Source organism: Protomyctophum parallelum (assembly GCF_964188405.1).
Source record: "Protomyctophum parallelum genome assembly, chromosome: 5".
Taxonomy (NCBI): Eukaryota; Metazoa; Chordata; class Actinopteri; order Myctophiformes; family Myctophidae; genus Protomyctophum; species Protomyctophum parallelum.
In genome coordinates this window covers 9516906-9532874 of record NC_139702.1, presented here as the reverse complement: position 1 = coordinate 9532874, position 15969 = coordinate 9516906, and the positions used below count along the sequence as shown (strand labels likewise).

The 15969-nt window shown below is 42.8% G+C and overlaps 1 long non-coding RNA gene across 1 annotated transcript; it reads left to right on the top strand.

The window, feature by feature from the left end:
- The first annotated feature begins 12450 nt into the window (after window positions 1–12450).
- Window positions 12451–15513, top strand: LOC310858796. Its single transcript, XR_014569228.1, has 3 exons — window positions 12451–12597; window positions 13824–13858; window positions 14187–15513. It is a non-coding gene; the product is annotated as an uncharacterized lncRNA (long non-coding RNA).
- Window positions 15514–15969: the final 456 nt, after the last annotated feature.

Below are 15969 nucleotides of genomic sequence, written 5' to 3'. Positions count from 1 at the left end.
CTCTCTCTCTCTCACACACACACACACACACACACACACACACACACACACACACACACACTCACACTCACACTCACACTCACACTCACACTCACACACACACGCACGCGCGCACAAACAGTTGTGTTAACAGTTACATGACAGAAGATTATGAGAAATCACCTTTAGGGCCGCAACTATTGATTATTTTATTAGCGATTATTCTATTAATTATTGTTATGTTTCTAATTTAAAAAGTGTAATAAACGCCTCCTGGTTTATTGTTCATTCAATGTCATTGTGAGCTTGTACTTCCGCTATTTTCAAAAAAGAAATGAAGAAAATGTTTACATTTTAGGGAAAAAAATAAGGATTGATTTTCACTGAATTATTTAATTAAACGATTGATATTTTTGATAATTTGATAAGCAAATAACATAGATTTGTTTGATTAACTGATGCAACCCTAATCACCTTGGTCATACTGTGAAGCTTAAGTTCTCTCCATCGCACGACTTGCAGTGGCTTGTAAGCAAGCGACACTGTGGACTGTGGAGTACACATGAGGTTTAACACACATTTACTATCTGACTGCATGGCCACAGGTTTCTCATCAAACTCAGACATTAATAGCAGGTCTTGCTATATTTTAAAAACAAGGTTAAAGGTGGTTGCACACTGGGTGCGTTTTTCGGAAAACCGACGGAAAATCGCTGAAAACGCACACGTCCAGTGTGCAGGGACCTTAAGTGTGTGTGTGCTTGAGGGTCAACACGCACGTGTGTGCGTGTGTGTGTGTGTGTGGGGGGGGGGGGCTCACAGGAGAATAAAGATGATTTCCAGGTTAACTACAGGGGTATAGGAATAGGCATTGTACCACAAATACTTCCGACCAAGCAATGTGATTGGTTGAAATAAGCTCTCTACATGTGCTCAAAAAGGCATGACAGCACACCTGGCCGTTCTCAAATGAAACTAATCAAAATCAGACAGAGACTCGGCAGAGTCTAAGTGGCTAGGCTAGCCGTTTGCATGGGACGTTTGCAGGCATAGTAGCTAAATCTAGCATTATTGTTTTTTATTTGAAAACATCCTCAGAAGTAATTCCAACGTGTATGTGTGCGCATGTGCGTATGCGTGCATGTGCATGCGTGTGTGCATGTGTGTGTGTGAGTGTGGTGGGGGGTGCATGTGTGACAGTGGGCATAGCACATGTGTGTAATGTGTGTTGTGTAATCCTAATTCAGATTGGCTCAGCTCACTGGGATTATGATGGAACAGAACTGTTGAACTCACACACACACACACACACACACACACACACACACACACACACACACACACACACGCGCGCGCGCGCGCGCGCGGTATAGATTGCAGGTTAAACCCCCATTCTGTAGTAATAATTTGATAGTTCTAATAGGAATGACACATTCTCAACCAGGTAAGTTGTGGACCCAATAATGCTGGGAGAGACGGAGACCCAAGGGAAGTTCACAGGAGCTTTACTTAAACGTAATTTAGGATAAAACAAGGTACACGCCACACAGGGCGGCAAATGTCCTCAAATCAATCAAAGGAGTCCCAAACACAGCACAGTGGGGGGGAAGGGAAACAACACAGAGCAACTAGGGGGAAACATAAGGAAGGCGACCCAGGCACGGCACACTCAGGCACAGAGTGTGACAAGGAATAATGCTTATAATAGGGTCTAGCTGCAACATGCACAGGAGCCTGGCAGGGGGCGCTATCACTCCTGGTCTTTGTGTACTGATTAACCAAGTAACTGTTGTCTTGTCTGTCGGTTCTTTTTTTTTTTTCTGGAAGGAGCTGTCCAAACCCAAAGCGGTGGTGGCAGCCCTTCCTGTTTCCGGGTAGATAACAATAATTATTCTGCCTCCATAGAATGAAAATAAACAAACTGACTGGAGTGGTGTGGTGGTGTTTATACCTGCAGAAACACACTGCCCTCTCACTGGGTTTAGGTGTGTTCACTGTTTGTTTTGGTAGACGGGGACGTCCAGGGGAGAGGGACATGTGAGTCTGCACTGCATGTGAGGAACATCACACTACTACAGTGGTTGATGACGACTGGTATAGAGGGAAATGATGGGTAAAGAATGTATTTAATAGTTTTGTGTGTGTAAACACAAGGCAAAGTACATACTTTAGAGAGAGTAGAACTGGCGCATCTAAGGGATGGCAGGTGCAGGACCAAACAGTGGATATTATAAGGCAATATAAAAAGGTCTGCACACTGTAACTTTGTAAAGTTCCCAGTCAAGGCTTTATTTAAGCAATATTACACAAGAGGGTGTTTTATTATCGTCGTTAATGCATGCCTGCGATGCTACAGGAACTCGCACGCTAGGGCGACTTCCGAAAGGCAGCGCAGATCCTTGCTGATCCCTGAAGTGGTTGCACCACTTAAACAACACAGTGACACGGTGCTGTTATTCAGCCTCAGTGTGGTTGCTGATGGCTTTGACCTAAAGCACTGGTGAAGTGACACAGTGCTGTTATTCAGCCTCAGTGTGGTTGATGATGGCTTTGACCTAAAGCACTAGTGAAGCCACCGCTCTACCAGTACTAACACGCTGCTGAATCACAGCATCACCACTTATTATTTAATATACATTATACGCTGGAAATCAAACCACGCCTGAGTCTCAACAGACACTACAGAGTACAGGCAGCTGGCTACACGTTTACATACAGTGTCATTTTAGATTTGAGCTAAAAAGCATTGGTTTATACTTTGGCTATCCAAAAATAGCAGATATACAAGATCTATTTTTGGAAGATCTTGGCAATTTTTGCAAATCTTTGAGTATATTATTTAATTTACTTTAAATCTTTGCTTCTGGGGGTCCCTGGAACTACATGTTTTCAAATGGGGGTCCGCAGCCTAATACATATAATTTTGGGGGTCCTTGACAGGAAAAGGTTTCAGCACCACTGATATAGCAACAAGTTTTTGGCATTTTTTTAATTTGCCTCTGCAGGTAAAACACCAGATTCTTGCCTCAGGTTAAACACCGGAGGCGCCAGGCCTGTCAAATAAACAACTACAAATCTATTCACATTGCGTCATTCATACAGTTTGATATGCCTTTATTCATGGTGAGAAATCAGCCTATTGTTCCGTATACAAATGTTTCAAAACTATGGAAGTGAATACATTCATACAATACATACAATACAAAACGGTTACTCTTTAGGAAGAAAAAGAAGAAAAACAAAAAAGAATGTGCGTTTGAATGGATACAATAGTCACACATAGGCCTACTTATATTTTTCATTGCTTCGATATTTATAAAATCCAAAGACAGACTCGACCACTTTCACTGTAAAATAGCAAATAATTGCAAATCTACAACTCACAGCACGTCGCAATGCAACACGCTGTGAGCTTGTAGTCTATTTTTGCTACTTTTGTGTGACATTGTAATATGCTCTTTTTGGAGCCAGGACAAGCCTTCATGTCAAGCCCTGTAGTTCATTGACAAACTGAATGTGTTCTACAAGTTGTTGTTAGACTTAATGTCACAAAAGCGGAAGATGAAGATGAATATGCTTTGAAAGAATAGTGAAGTATTATTTCCTGTCACTCTTGCAAACTTCCCATGAAGTAAATGCGAGCAACTGTCCGATAAATGGGACAGTGATAGCAGATGTATGAGCTTATTCTCAGGCGCTCTGGTCAGTAATGTGAACTGAAGACTGTATTGTATTGTCACACTTGACAGCTAGACTTTTTTGTCTCAGCCAGGCCAGATGGACTCATATACCGCAAATAATGTGCAAATAATTGCAGAATTATACAAATCACAGCAACGCGTTATGGGCTTGTAGATCAGCTTTTTTCTGCTATACTTTTGTGTAGTAAGTAAGTAAGGCATTCATTTTCTGAGAAAAAAAAAAGTGAAAAGAATATGGAGATTTCTGCCCATGATATGCAGTGATAGATTTGTTCTGTGGTTATGTTTCAGGGACCTGCAACATGACCAATAAAGATGAAACGTCCACAGATCAATTTTTCATGAGCTAAATGAAGCAAGAAGCACCTCCTCCAACACAATCACGTAAAGACGTCGCCCTATTCACACCTTCTAGGCTGTGGCGTCACTGTAGCTAAAACAACAACATGGTCTGATTTATATAGACTATATTTTTAATACAAAAATACAAGTTCACAATGCGCTGAATGCAGTCGCGACATGTTGGCAACATGTTGTGAACTTCTACATCAGCTATTTACACACACACGTGAATGATGGAAACACTGACGAAGCTTTTCTCACCTGGTGTGCATGTTATGTGTTCAGTGACATCTGTGATCTTCTTATCAGGCCTTCAGCGTCATGTTATGTTTGCTCAGATACACCACTGACCTAAATAAAGAAATGTATGCACACGCACGCACGCACGCACACACACACACACACACACACACACACACACACACACACACACAGTCATTAATAATTAGGGTTAACCTGAGCACACCTAAAGAGGAGAAGAGAACGTGTGAAGAGGTGAGAAGTGTCTGTGTCTGTCTGTCTGTCTGTGTGTCTGTCTGTGTGTGTGTGTGTGTGTGTGTGTGTGTGTGTGTGTGTGTGTGTGTGTGTGTGTGTGTGTGTGTGTGTGTGTGTGTGTGTGTGTGTGTGTGTGTGTACATGCGTGCTACACAGACTAGACCTGAGAGAGAGAAGGACGCTGGATGCTCTTACAGACCACATCAACAAACACACACACACACACACACACACACACACACACACACACACACACACACACACACACACACACACACACACACACACACACACACACACACACACACACACACACACACACACACACACACACACACACACACACACACACACACACACACACACACACACAGCGGTTTGCTTCTCCACCTCCCCTTCCTGTACTTTGAAGCCAGAGTGCTCCCGTGTCCATTCATTCCTCCATGGACTCCACTGGCACACACACACACACACACACACACACACACACACACACACACACACACACACACACACACACACACACACACACACACACAGACCCTGGGGTAAGTGATGCACTCACACACCTGCGGTTTAATCAGAGCAACGACGTTATTTGACAGTAAAGGACAGCCATACTCACACATACATACCGTCAAATAGCCATGCTTCAATACATGCATGCATTGTGCTGGCAAACTATATTTAATAAGGACTAAGCAAGGCAGTGTGTCTGTGTTGTGTGTTGTGTGAATCAAGACAGATGAACTGAACCATGATAGATTATTGCACTGGTTCTAGCTAGAATATAAAGTACTTATTAGGATTGTATTGTAGGATATATGTAGTATTATTGTAGGATGTGTGTTCTTTCTGTCTTTTTAAATGCTGACCCTGGGATGCTGAGCTCCAAGAGTTCCTATGCATTTGTGCAAATGGCAAATCAAATCTGCTCAGTTGCTCATGCAGACTTTCATGTAACTTGATAGGAATGATCAACAGGCAGTACCCCAAAAATATGTTTTTTTCCCCGTAAATTAACGCCCGGCTTCATCACACCGCAGTGTCACACAAATAAAAGTAACAAAAACTGTTCTACAAGTTCAAAACGCGCCATGATGCGATGCGTTTTGAGCTTGTAGATCTGCCTTTTTTTTTAATGTTTTTGAAATTGAAATCTGAAAGGTAACAGTTGTGGCCTTATGAGGTTTCCAGCCGACAGCAACAATAGGGACCTCAGAAAACACGCCTCACATGACATGCAGACATAACGTCTGTCTGGGGGAATGTTTTCAGCACCGTAGTAAGCCGTCGGACACTAAACCAAACATGACTTCATGGTTCAGACAGAGAAACCAAACCAGAGCTCTTTGGCAGTGCAAGGTTAGTGCTTTGTTAAACCCTATATATTTCAGCATAGCCTATACCTAAGAGTTGAATAGATCTACTATAGATGTGCTATTTTCGAGATTGTGTGAGATTCTTCTTTCTTTTTTTTAAATTAAAATAGGAAGGTAATGATGTTCTGGGTCCCTTACGGCTGTGTCGGATAACTGTCACGTTGCAGCGGGTTCGTGTGAGCTTGCATATCGGCTATTTTTCACCATTTCAATGGTTTAAATAACTGGCACAGTATAAAGGCTACAAAGGAATGTAAGGAATGCACAACAACAGACCAGCAACAGGAAGCTGTCGGAGATCAGGCTGAAACATCTGATAAGGATGCGTGAGGAGTGAGTGAAAAGTCAGGCCTGCTAGTGGAGGGCTGAGGGCCTGTCCTCTGGGTAGCCTGCTAGAGGACTATACCAGGAAAGGAAAGGAAAGGTACTATGTTTACCCAGGGTAACTGGACTAAGCTCAAGAACTTGTTTACAGCCAGGCCCTGCTCATAGAACATTTCATGGTAGGGGTTCAATGCCAGTAAGACGCCCTGAGGGCGCTGAAACAACGAAGCTTCTTAATACGGCACAATGGAGAAGCAGGAGTTAAAATATTAATCTGGTGTCCGTCAGGTCAGATGTAGAGCGCCAGCCGGCTCCATATATGCAGATTTAGGTGATGATCCAGTCCTCTCCACGTATGGCTATCCCAGGGTTTGATGAGGTCAGTGTCGTGATCTTCATATATGGATTTCCAGGTGATGATAGTCAGCTCCACATATGGAGATCCATGTGTTGTACCAACTTGGTTGGTTCTTGTACCAACTTGTTTGGTACAACACAAGTCAGAACATGAGTTCTTAGCAATAAGCAATCTTGAGTGTCCTGAGTAAACAGAGTTTGATGAGGTCGGCCATATATGGAGCGTGTCACGAGGAATGACTGACTGACAGACTGACTGACAGGTTTTAGCGTGACTGACTGACAAGTATTGCAGGTTTTCATAGTAAACTGCGGCCTACGGTCGCAATTATAAAAAAAAAATGAAACTCTGGCCAAATTGTCAATGTTGATTGATTGATTGAAATTTCTATTTCACAGTATGTGTACATTTCAAACAAAAGCCAATACAAAGCACAAGACTTGTTTACATCAGGGTCCACTATTTTCAATTCATCATAACAATAAAGACGTACACTTCTATGAAAAACAGGAAATCATCATATAAAGTAAAAAAGGGAAAAACATTTATCGGTGTAGTCAAACGACGTGGCTTGTCAGGGTGAGTTCAAGTTATTATTTTTATTTTTTATTTTTAGTTTGAGAACCACTGGACTACAAGACCTACGTCAAGACCTATATCTGTTTCCATAACATTTCAGATGCGGTTCTCAGAATCACATTCTTGGGCCCTGCTCAGTAGTACTACTAACCATGACTTCTGGTTAGCCCAATCTACAAGCTCACAATGAGTCACATTGCTACGTGTTGTGAGCTTGTAGATCGGCTATTTTCGGTGAAGAGATTTGGTGTAGAGGGAAATACTAGCGGACCTACAGTAATATAGATCAGGGGTCTGCAACCTTTTTTAAATGAAGTGCCATGTTTTTATTTTCTAGATCGTCAGTGTGCCATATCAACATTAATTAATTTTAATGACACCACAGGAAAAATTCCAACTTATTTTGATTGTCAAACATAAAGTTTTTCCTTCTTTTTAAATATTTTCTTTCACGTTGTTATAATGATCATTAGACTCAGGGCAGAGTTCAGTTTTAATGAATGTAGAATGCAGGATGTAATTTACACACTAATGTGAGGGACTGCATTTTAAAAAAAAGTTTATTTAAAACCAAAAATACTCTCTCACACACTTGCCAGTGTGCCAGTGATCACCCTCCTTTGTGCCAATGTTGGCACTGGTGCCTAAGGTTGCCTACCCCTGATATAGATCACTGGGGGACCACAAAAAAATATGCAAAGGAAATATCCGCACATCCACACATCCGTTCAGATACTGGATAGTGACAACAACAGAAACTGAAGCAATCATGACAAACCGCACACTGCTCTTGCTCAACTCTCTTGCTCTCACCTGACGTTTCGGTTCCTCTTCATGAAGGTCCAGAGGGACCCAAACATCTGCCACTTTGAATACAAACTGATGCTGCTGAGCAAGAGCGGGAGATCTGGTTCATGATTGCTGCATTCATCATTCATTATTCATCATCATGACAAATACCTGACCTACACTTTGTGATTTGCAAAGAAGTGTGTTACAAATAACATTTATAATGATAGTAAAGGCACTTCGACGTCCCAGTATACTCTTCCTGTGTAATAGCTCATTTTTGCAACAGTTTGGACATTTCTTTTTTTATGACGTAAATTCCCCTTCAGCCGCGGTCCTGTTTATAACGTAGACGTAAACAAAATATATATATCATAGAACTTCACAGGTTCTGGCAGGGACGCCACTATTATGGCAGAGCCGCGGAGATTCTTTTTATTATGAGGGTCGGCTTGGCACTTTTTGGCACATTTTGTTGCCCTACTCGGTGTGCGTATTGCGTGTAGCGACAGCTAGGAGTTCTGGAAAGTTTCAGGTGCTGGAAGGTTCTGGTTTTATGCATTGTGTTCTGTTGGTTTATGCATTGTGCCAGTAAAGAATGGCTACCCTTGTTTGCATAATTTATTTCTTTGTGAGTTGTATGCACTTTGCATGACCTTTTTTATGAAACAACCTACAAGGAAACATTATGCTTTTATCCTTTAACCTCACGTTTGAAACCTTACATTTTAGCCGTGACCAGCTCAAGCTGCACTTAATCCCTGCAACCACCAGTGCATCATTTTCTCCTAAATCACTCGTTCGGAGGGTAACCAGAGGAAAAGCATTCTTTTTAGGTTAGCTCACATTATAGTTAGTTCACACAGAAGAGACACCGCACACAACAATGGTGACCGTTTCTGACTGAGGCTAAGTCATAGAATTGTTTTAGTTTTAGTTTTTTCATGTCATGTGAAAGCAGGGAATCATAGCTTCAAACTGACATATTGGTTGTTTGACCCAGCAGTTTTTGAGATATGGCTTATAGAGTAATGTCTTGCAGAAAACGGCGAGTTGAGAAAACAGGCTTGAAAGGTTCACTTCTGTGGACTCTAACATTACACCTCGCTACATGTTTAAGCATTTATTTCATATTTACATGTCGATTTCAGCTCTGACATTTATTCCAGACATGCTCTAGTATGTGAAGAGTCTGCATCTGCCTGTGCTATTAACTCATTTTGGATAAAAGATTTAGTTAGTTAGTCTTGCCGCCATGACTGTCTCTGTATCAAAAAGAGTCACAGTTAAGCTGGTTCACGTTTCTTTGTTACTCTGAGTGACACTCACTAAGTGTAGGCTATACAGTATACACTAGTGCCAAGCTGGTTGGAAATACTACTAAAGGCATTTTTAGTAGGCAAGTTAGAAATAGAAATAAGTGAGTAAAACCAGGAAGAGACAGATAACACTATAGCACTCCTGTGGCAGTTGTAAAGTGCCTGCCAACTGTGAAGGTTGATATGTACCGTACAGACTCACCTACCAGTGAGGAGCACCCAACGGGAGGACATAGAGCCTTCGTCCTACTCCGCCTAACACTCCCCGCTGACAGGTAGGAGTATGTGCAATGACCAATCACCCTCCCAGTCCCCACCCAGCTCCCCTCCCCCGAACACAGGCCAATTGTGTTCTCATATAGACGCCTGACGTAGCCGGATGCACCACGGTGAATTCGAACCCACAACCTCCGTGTTGGTGGGTTCTGGGAGTGAGGCCAAGTAGTAGCCTGACCAAGCGAGGTGTTTTTATTGACCAGTGAGGAGGTCCTGTTCAGTCTTTGGTTGACTTTTTTGGTTAACTTTTTACATTGGTGGCCATTTTTACGTGTGATAATATTGTCACCCAATCTAACTGAGAAGCCGTCTCCCTTGCTGAGATCCAGGTGTAAAGATAGTTTGATGTTGATGTTATCAGCTAGCCAGGTGCAGATTCTACCGAGTTCAGAGCTGAGGGCATTTTCAACCTAGTAGTTTGTTCCTGTCTGAGACCAGCAGTGCCGAGTCATCCGTGAACAGGAACAAGTTGCGGTCACAAACTGTCATGTCATGTTGTTGCTCACTGGGAGGGGGTGGAGGGGGACAGGGGTTCTGTTCATCTCCACTATCTGTTCTCTCTGTAGGATTGCATCCAGCTCACTGATGTGCTATCAACCAATTGCTTTTAGCTTATTAACACTCTGGCCGGCCAAAACGGAGGTCTCCGTCTTATTAAAAAATTACGCCCAACTCCCAGGACGGAGATTAATCAAAAGACGGAACATTACCCGTTTCATAACAGAGTGCACCAGTCTACAGCCTGGGAGTGTCTATTGAGCAACTTTCAATGTCATTTCCGGTTGGGACGTCATTTTAAAGTGTTTAATGGATGGGATCAAACGTCTTAAAACGTGAGTAACTCTTAATCTAAATCAATGATTCCAATTCTAACCAAAGATTGTGTTTTTGACGGCCCATCGTGGTCCCGTCGCTAGTCATGTTAGAAGTAATCATACCTCCGTTGGTTGTCGATCCCCTCGGGGGAGGATAAAAATATAGGGCCTACAGTATATTTTTGTGGCTGTGCAGGTAGATCACATGGCATGCCCCTAAGAAATATTTAATTTAAATATATTAAAAAGGGGCATTTGCCAGACTGCCACTTGAATTAAGGTGACTTTGATTGACATCAAAAGGGCCTGTCAGCTCAAACATACAACCAGAGCCGGACTAACAATGGAACTAGGTGGAGCTTAAGCGCCAGGGCCCGAAGCTTGCAGGGCCTGGTACGAGACTATAGGTACAGCTGTTGCTTCTTTCGAAAAATATAACGCAACATAGGAACCCCCGCTAGTGTTTTTGGTCTTCTCGTCTGACAGTTTCTGTAGCAGTTTTCGGGAGGGGGGGGGGAGCAGTCTGTTTGGGGGGGTTCCCCACGGCTGCGTGTCGCTTCCTCCTCTGACAGAGGGGAGGCGAGTAAGCGACGCCGTCAGAAGCCCCCTTGCTCAGGAAGGCCCCCTCGCTCAGACCGACCAACGTGTGTTGTTGCGACAATAACATACAGCCTATGTAAAGAGGAATATAAACAAGACATTGGCGAAAAACTTCATATTTACCCTGCTCTAATACAACAAAAGTGTGTTCTTACATCCTCCATTTCACAATTCCAGCACTCGTGAGTAAATTAATTTAATTGCTATTATGAAAGTTTTCAGTGACGTTGCACCCACAGGTTGCATTGTCGTCAATAATTAATCTGTTTTTAAAACGTTATAATATTAATATAGCATATTGGCATTGTCTGTTGGTGCACACATGTTATATGGACCATGTAACAACATGGTCAATTAACAGCACTGTTTGCAAATGTAGCTACATTTGTTGGCCACAAAGACAATTTAGACAAAACCTGCTGCTGCCTGCTAATGGAGCTTGTAGATATAGGCTAATTATTTTTCGGGAAAATTGCAGTTTAGCAGAGACTGAAGTTGGAAAGGCTGTGCCCAGTGCGGCAGTTCCTACTGTGTCTTGTGTCAGCGGGCAGCGCAGGCAGTAGTGGATATGCGCTAAACGCATGCATGTTAATTAATTAATTCATTGACTGAATCTGTATAGGGCCTTTTGATTTGGTGAAGCGCCAGGGCCTTGAGAGGGGTTAATCCGTCACTGGCTAGTCGTGTTAGAAGTAATCATACCTCCGTTGGTTGTCGATCCCCTCGGGGGAGGATAAAAATATACTGTAGGCCCTGAATATATTAAAAAGGGGCATTTGCCAGACTGCCACTTGAATTAAGGTGACTTGATTGATTGACATCAAAAGGGCCTGTCAGCTCAAACATACAACGCAAAATGTTGTTTTCAAGAGTCTTGCTGTGCACAAAAACATGTAGCATTTTAAATGAAATACATTCCATTCCAAGTGCATAAGTTTGTCTTATATGTAACACCAGCTCCGCTATTCCAAAGCCCTCTCACTCAGGTACATATTGAAACTATTTTCAGCAATGCTATAATACTTTTTTCAGTGGGTAGATCATGTTGAGCTGGTCATTTTGAAAGTAGTTTTCAAGTCAAAAACGTGTGGGCACCCCTGCTGTAGGACCTACTGTAAGTAGTGAAGAAAACCCTGATTTCATCATCATGTAGCCACATTGTTCTTTATTAACGAAGACAATGGTGAATGTTAGAATGTTAACAGGAGTGAACATGGCAGACAGTGATGTCATGCCAAAACAAACTGACAGTTTGGGGCGGTACAAAGGGGAGGAGCTGCATGGGGTCTACTACTCACTTATAAGGGGTTTACTACAGAGCAGTTAATGTTTGACTCTGTTACGTGTGTGCGTGTCTGTGTGTGTGTGTGTGTGTGTGTGTGTGTGTGTGTGTTTGTGTGTGTGTGTGTGTGTGTGTGTGTGTGTGTGTGTGTGTGTGTGTGTGTGTGTGTGTGTGTGTGTGTGTGTGTGTGTGTGTGTGTGTGTGTGTGTGTGTGTGTGTGTTTGTGTGTGTGTGTGTGTAGTAGATGGCATCTCCATTCACTGAGCTGGAGGGTCTAGTTATACTGTTGTCTCTCCTGGTCTTCGCTCTGGTCACACTCAACGGGATGATCAACGAGGGATGTGATCGCTCACATGGTGAGGCTATTCACGTACACACACACACACACACACACACACACACACACACACACACACACACACACACACACACACACACACACACACAGCACGAGCGCTCACGCTGTTACGTCGATTTGCCCTACTATACTGCTCTTTTACATTTTATCTACACTTTAGTTTACAGCTTCATATTTAGTCTGTTTGTCTGTATTTATATTACGATGACATCAGTTTCTTGTTTCATATGATTATATGGAAATTATTATTATTACGATCTTATTTTTTAAAGATTACCCTACAGCAGTGGTGGAAAGTAAATAAGTACGTTTACTTGAAGTACAAAAACATTTAGGTATTTGTACATATTTACTTCTATTCCACTCCATCTCAGAGTCAAATATTGTATTTTTACTCCACTACATTTATTTGGAAACTTTTGTTACTATTTACCTTGTACATTTTGATGATTGTTACAAAACATAAATATACACTTCAGCACTGTATACATTTCGGCCATTTGAAAATAGCTGATCTACAAGTTCACAGTCACAATGTGTCGCAGTGAGACCGACGCATTGTGAGCTTGTAGATCTGCTACTTTCAAAAGATGTGTAAACATTTGAAAACTTAAAACGGGACATTCTGCATAATGAGTAGTTTCTACTTTTGGTACTTTTAAAGGGGAATACCACTCATTTCTAACATTTTACTATGTCATTAATATACCCCATTCTGTGTTGCCTAGAACTGGAGGTCTGAAAAAAAATCATTAACATTATGAAGTACATCTTTGTGATGTCACTGAGATTTAGCCATCCTCCGTGCCACTCCCTTAATTACTAGTCCCCTATCTCTCTCACCCACTCATCCGCTGTAAATATGAATGAATGGGGAGAACACAACTTTTGATAAATTTGGACCGGAAATGTATTACCTGCTTCGACCTGAGAACACAGAACATGCGTTTGATATGTGAGTATGAGGCCTCAGGTCCCTACATACAGGCTGCATATCGGTCCGGACGGAGTATATCGTCTCTGCCCGAGATCTAGCAGAATGCAAATGTTGTCCAGCAGGGGGAGTGGTTTTACCAGGCTATTGTTCTGCCATTAAACACAGACAAGACACCAAACAGACACCAGACACATGTTTGATGTGTGTGAATGCAGCCTCTCTGTGTACCATGACAGATGTGACTGTCTGAAATATAAAAACACATATTTCTGGATTCCTCCTTCTAGAGACCAACACAGAAATGCCGACCACAGCACTCATCGTCTGAGCCTTAGCTTAGAGTATATATTAATAGAGACATTGGACATAGTGGCCGAATTTGGTATTGCAGCTCGAGCCAGCGCTGGTCCGTTGACTATTATTGCGCACGTTCGCGTTATGGGGCAATGACACGTGAACGCTGTTTCATACGTGAACGCGTGCAATGATAGTCAATGGCCAGCGTGTTCACGATTTGGCCCAATCCATCCCAGAATGCACTCTTTTCCTACCCGGAAGGAGGAGTGAAATTGCCTCATGCGCTTTTGAGCAACTTAATGCAAGAGGATGGGAGGAGAAATCTGGTGCCGTCTCTATTAATATACTCTAAGGTCTGAGCCCAGACAACGAGCAGTCGCAGCCTGATGATGTCACAAAGAAGAAAGGACTACAAACACCAGACTCCTGCTTGGACCAAGCGTCCAGGGCCCGGGGAGATTTCTGAGGCAAGGATTTCCAACTGGCCAGATCTGGTACTGCATGTTTGGGCCGGTTTGGGCCCAAAACATAAAGGAGGAAAAAGGTCACGACCTCTGTAATGGGCTCCACTCACGGACTTGCGCATGGAGGTAGTTTGGGACATAGGCACATAAACTACACTACTGTACAATGCTAATGGACCCATGATGTCGTCAAACCAGAGGGCCAATACTCGGACGTAGGCTGCCCCTAGCTGCCCCTAATGTGTGCTGGGTGAGCAACGGATGAATGGCCGTGCAGCAAATTACTTTACTTGAGTATTTCAATTGTTTTGATACATTACTACTTCACTAGCCTATACTTTGAAACGTATAAAGTGAGTACTTTTAATTCGGTTCTGTAAGTATGTAGTGCTGCCAATACTTTTGTACTTTTACTCAAGCAAAGGGTGACGCCCCTTGCATCCTCAGAGAATTCTGTAACCTCACTCTCGGGAGCGTGGTGACATGTGGGCACCTGTTTGTTTTACGGGAACATACCCCGGCCTATGCCCTCGAGTTCACCGCTCTGCGTTGCACTCGAGGGCAACCTGACCTGCGGTGAGGTCAGCTGCTGGCATCATAGGAGGTGAGCTTCCCTCCCTCCAGGAAATACGTCAGAGACAATCTGCCAGTACCAACAGCCATAACAAGAGACCGTTTTATTTATTAGTTTTATTACGTACAATGTTCAACATATACGACTGCTGAACAAAACCTAAGACTGTCGCCTGTTGCCTTTATCGACTTGCACTATACTAAATGCACTTACGTAAGATTTAGGACTTCTTTTAATCTACATGATACAGTATACAGATTTTTAATATACTGCTATTTTCAGGCTTTTTAATGCTTATTGTATTCCCCCTGTTTTGTTCACTTGTGTCTGGGTAGCGCAGTCAGTGGACGACACGATCATAGGTTTGATCCCATGCATCGCTAACTCGGCACGTGAGTATTATGGCTTGGTCGCGGCAAGTCGTGCTGGGAGCTGATGGGAGGTGTTGCGCTCCACCTCAGCAATCCATCTTACTGGGGTCTATAGCCGCATTAAAACGGGATAGACCGACAATAAGCCTCTCCGACTTACTTTTACGTGCCTCTTTTTATTTTACTCATTTAAACTGCAAAAGTAAATAAGAATTTCACCTCTCTTTTACTATAATTGTGTTATGACAATAAAGTTTGATTGATTGATTGATTTATTGATTGATTGATTGCCTGAAACACTGACGGCGGAGTAAACCATGCAAGGCACCAACCTGCTCATCAGGAGCTGATGTTCAAGTCAAGTAAAGAAGAAGAAAAAGCAAGTATGTTAAAATAAAGGTTGACACAGATCGAGTCACCACAGCTGAATACCATATGTATTCCAGTGGGACTACCTGACTCCAGACTCTTATCAGCGGCAGCACAAAGTCTGAATCGTGACCTCTGGACATTTTGCTATGTCTGCTTCCATACGTCAGTATATGTGTGTGCGTTTGTGAGTGAGATGGCTGCTTGAAAGTTTGCCAGCGTGTGCTCCTGTGTGCGAGTGCCTCTGTGTACTGTATTTGTCACGTGCGTGCGTGCGTGTGTGCGTGCGTGTGTGTGTGTGTGTGTGTGTGTGTGCGTCAGGATCAGGATACAGTAGTATTCACTACCAGGATGGGGT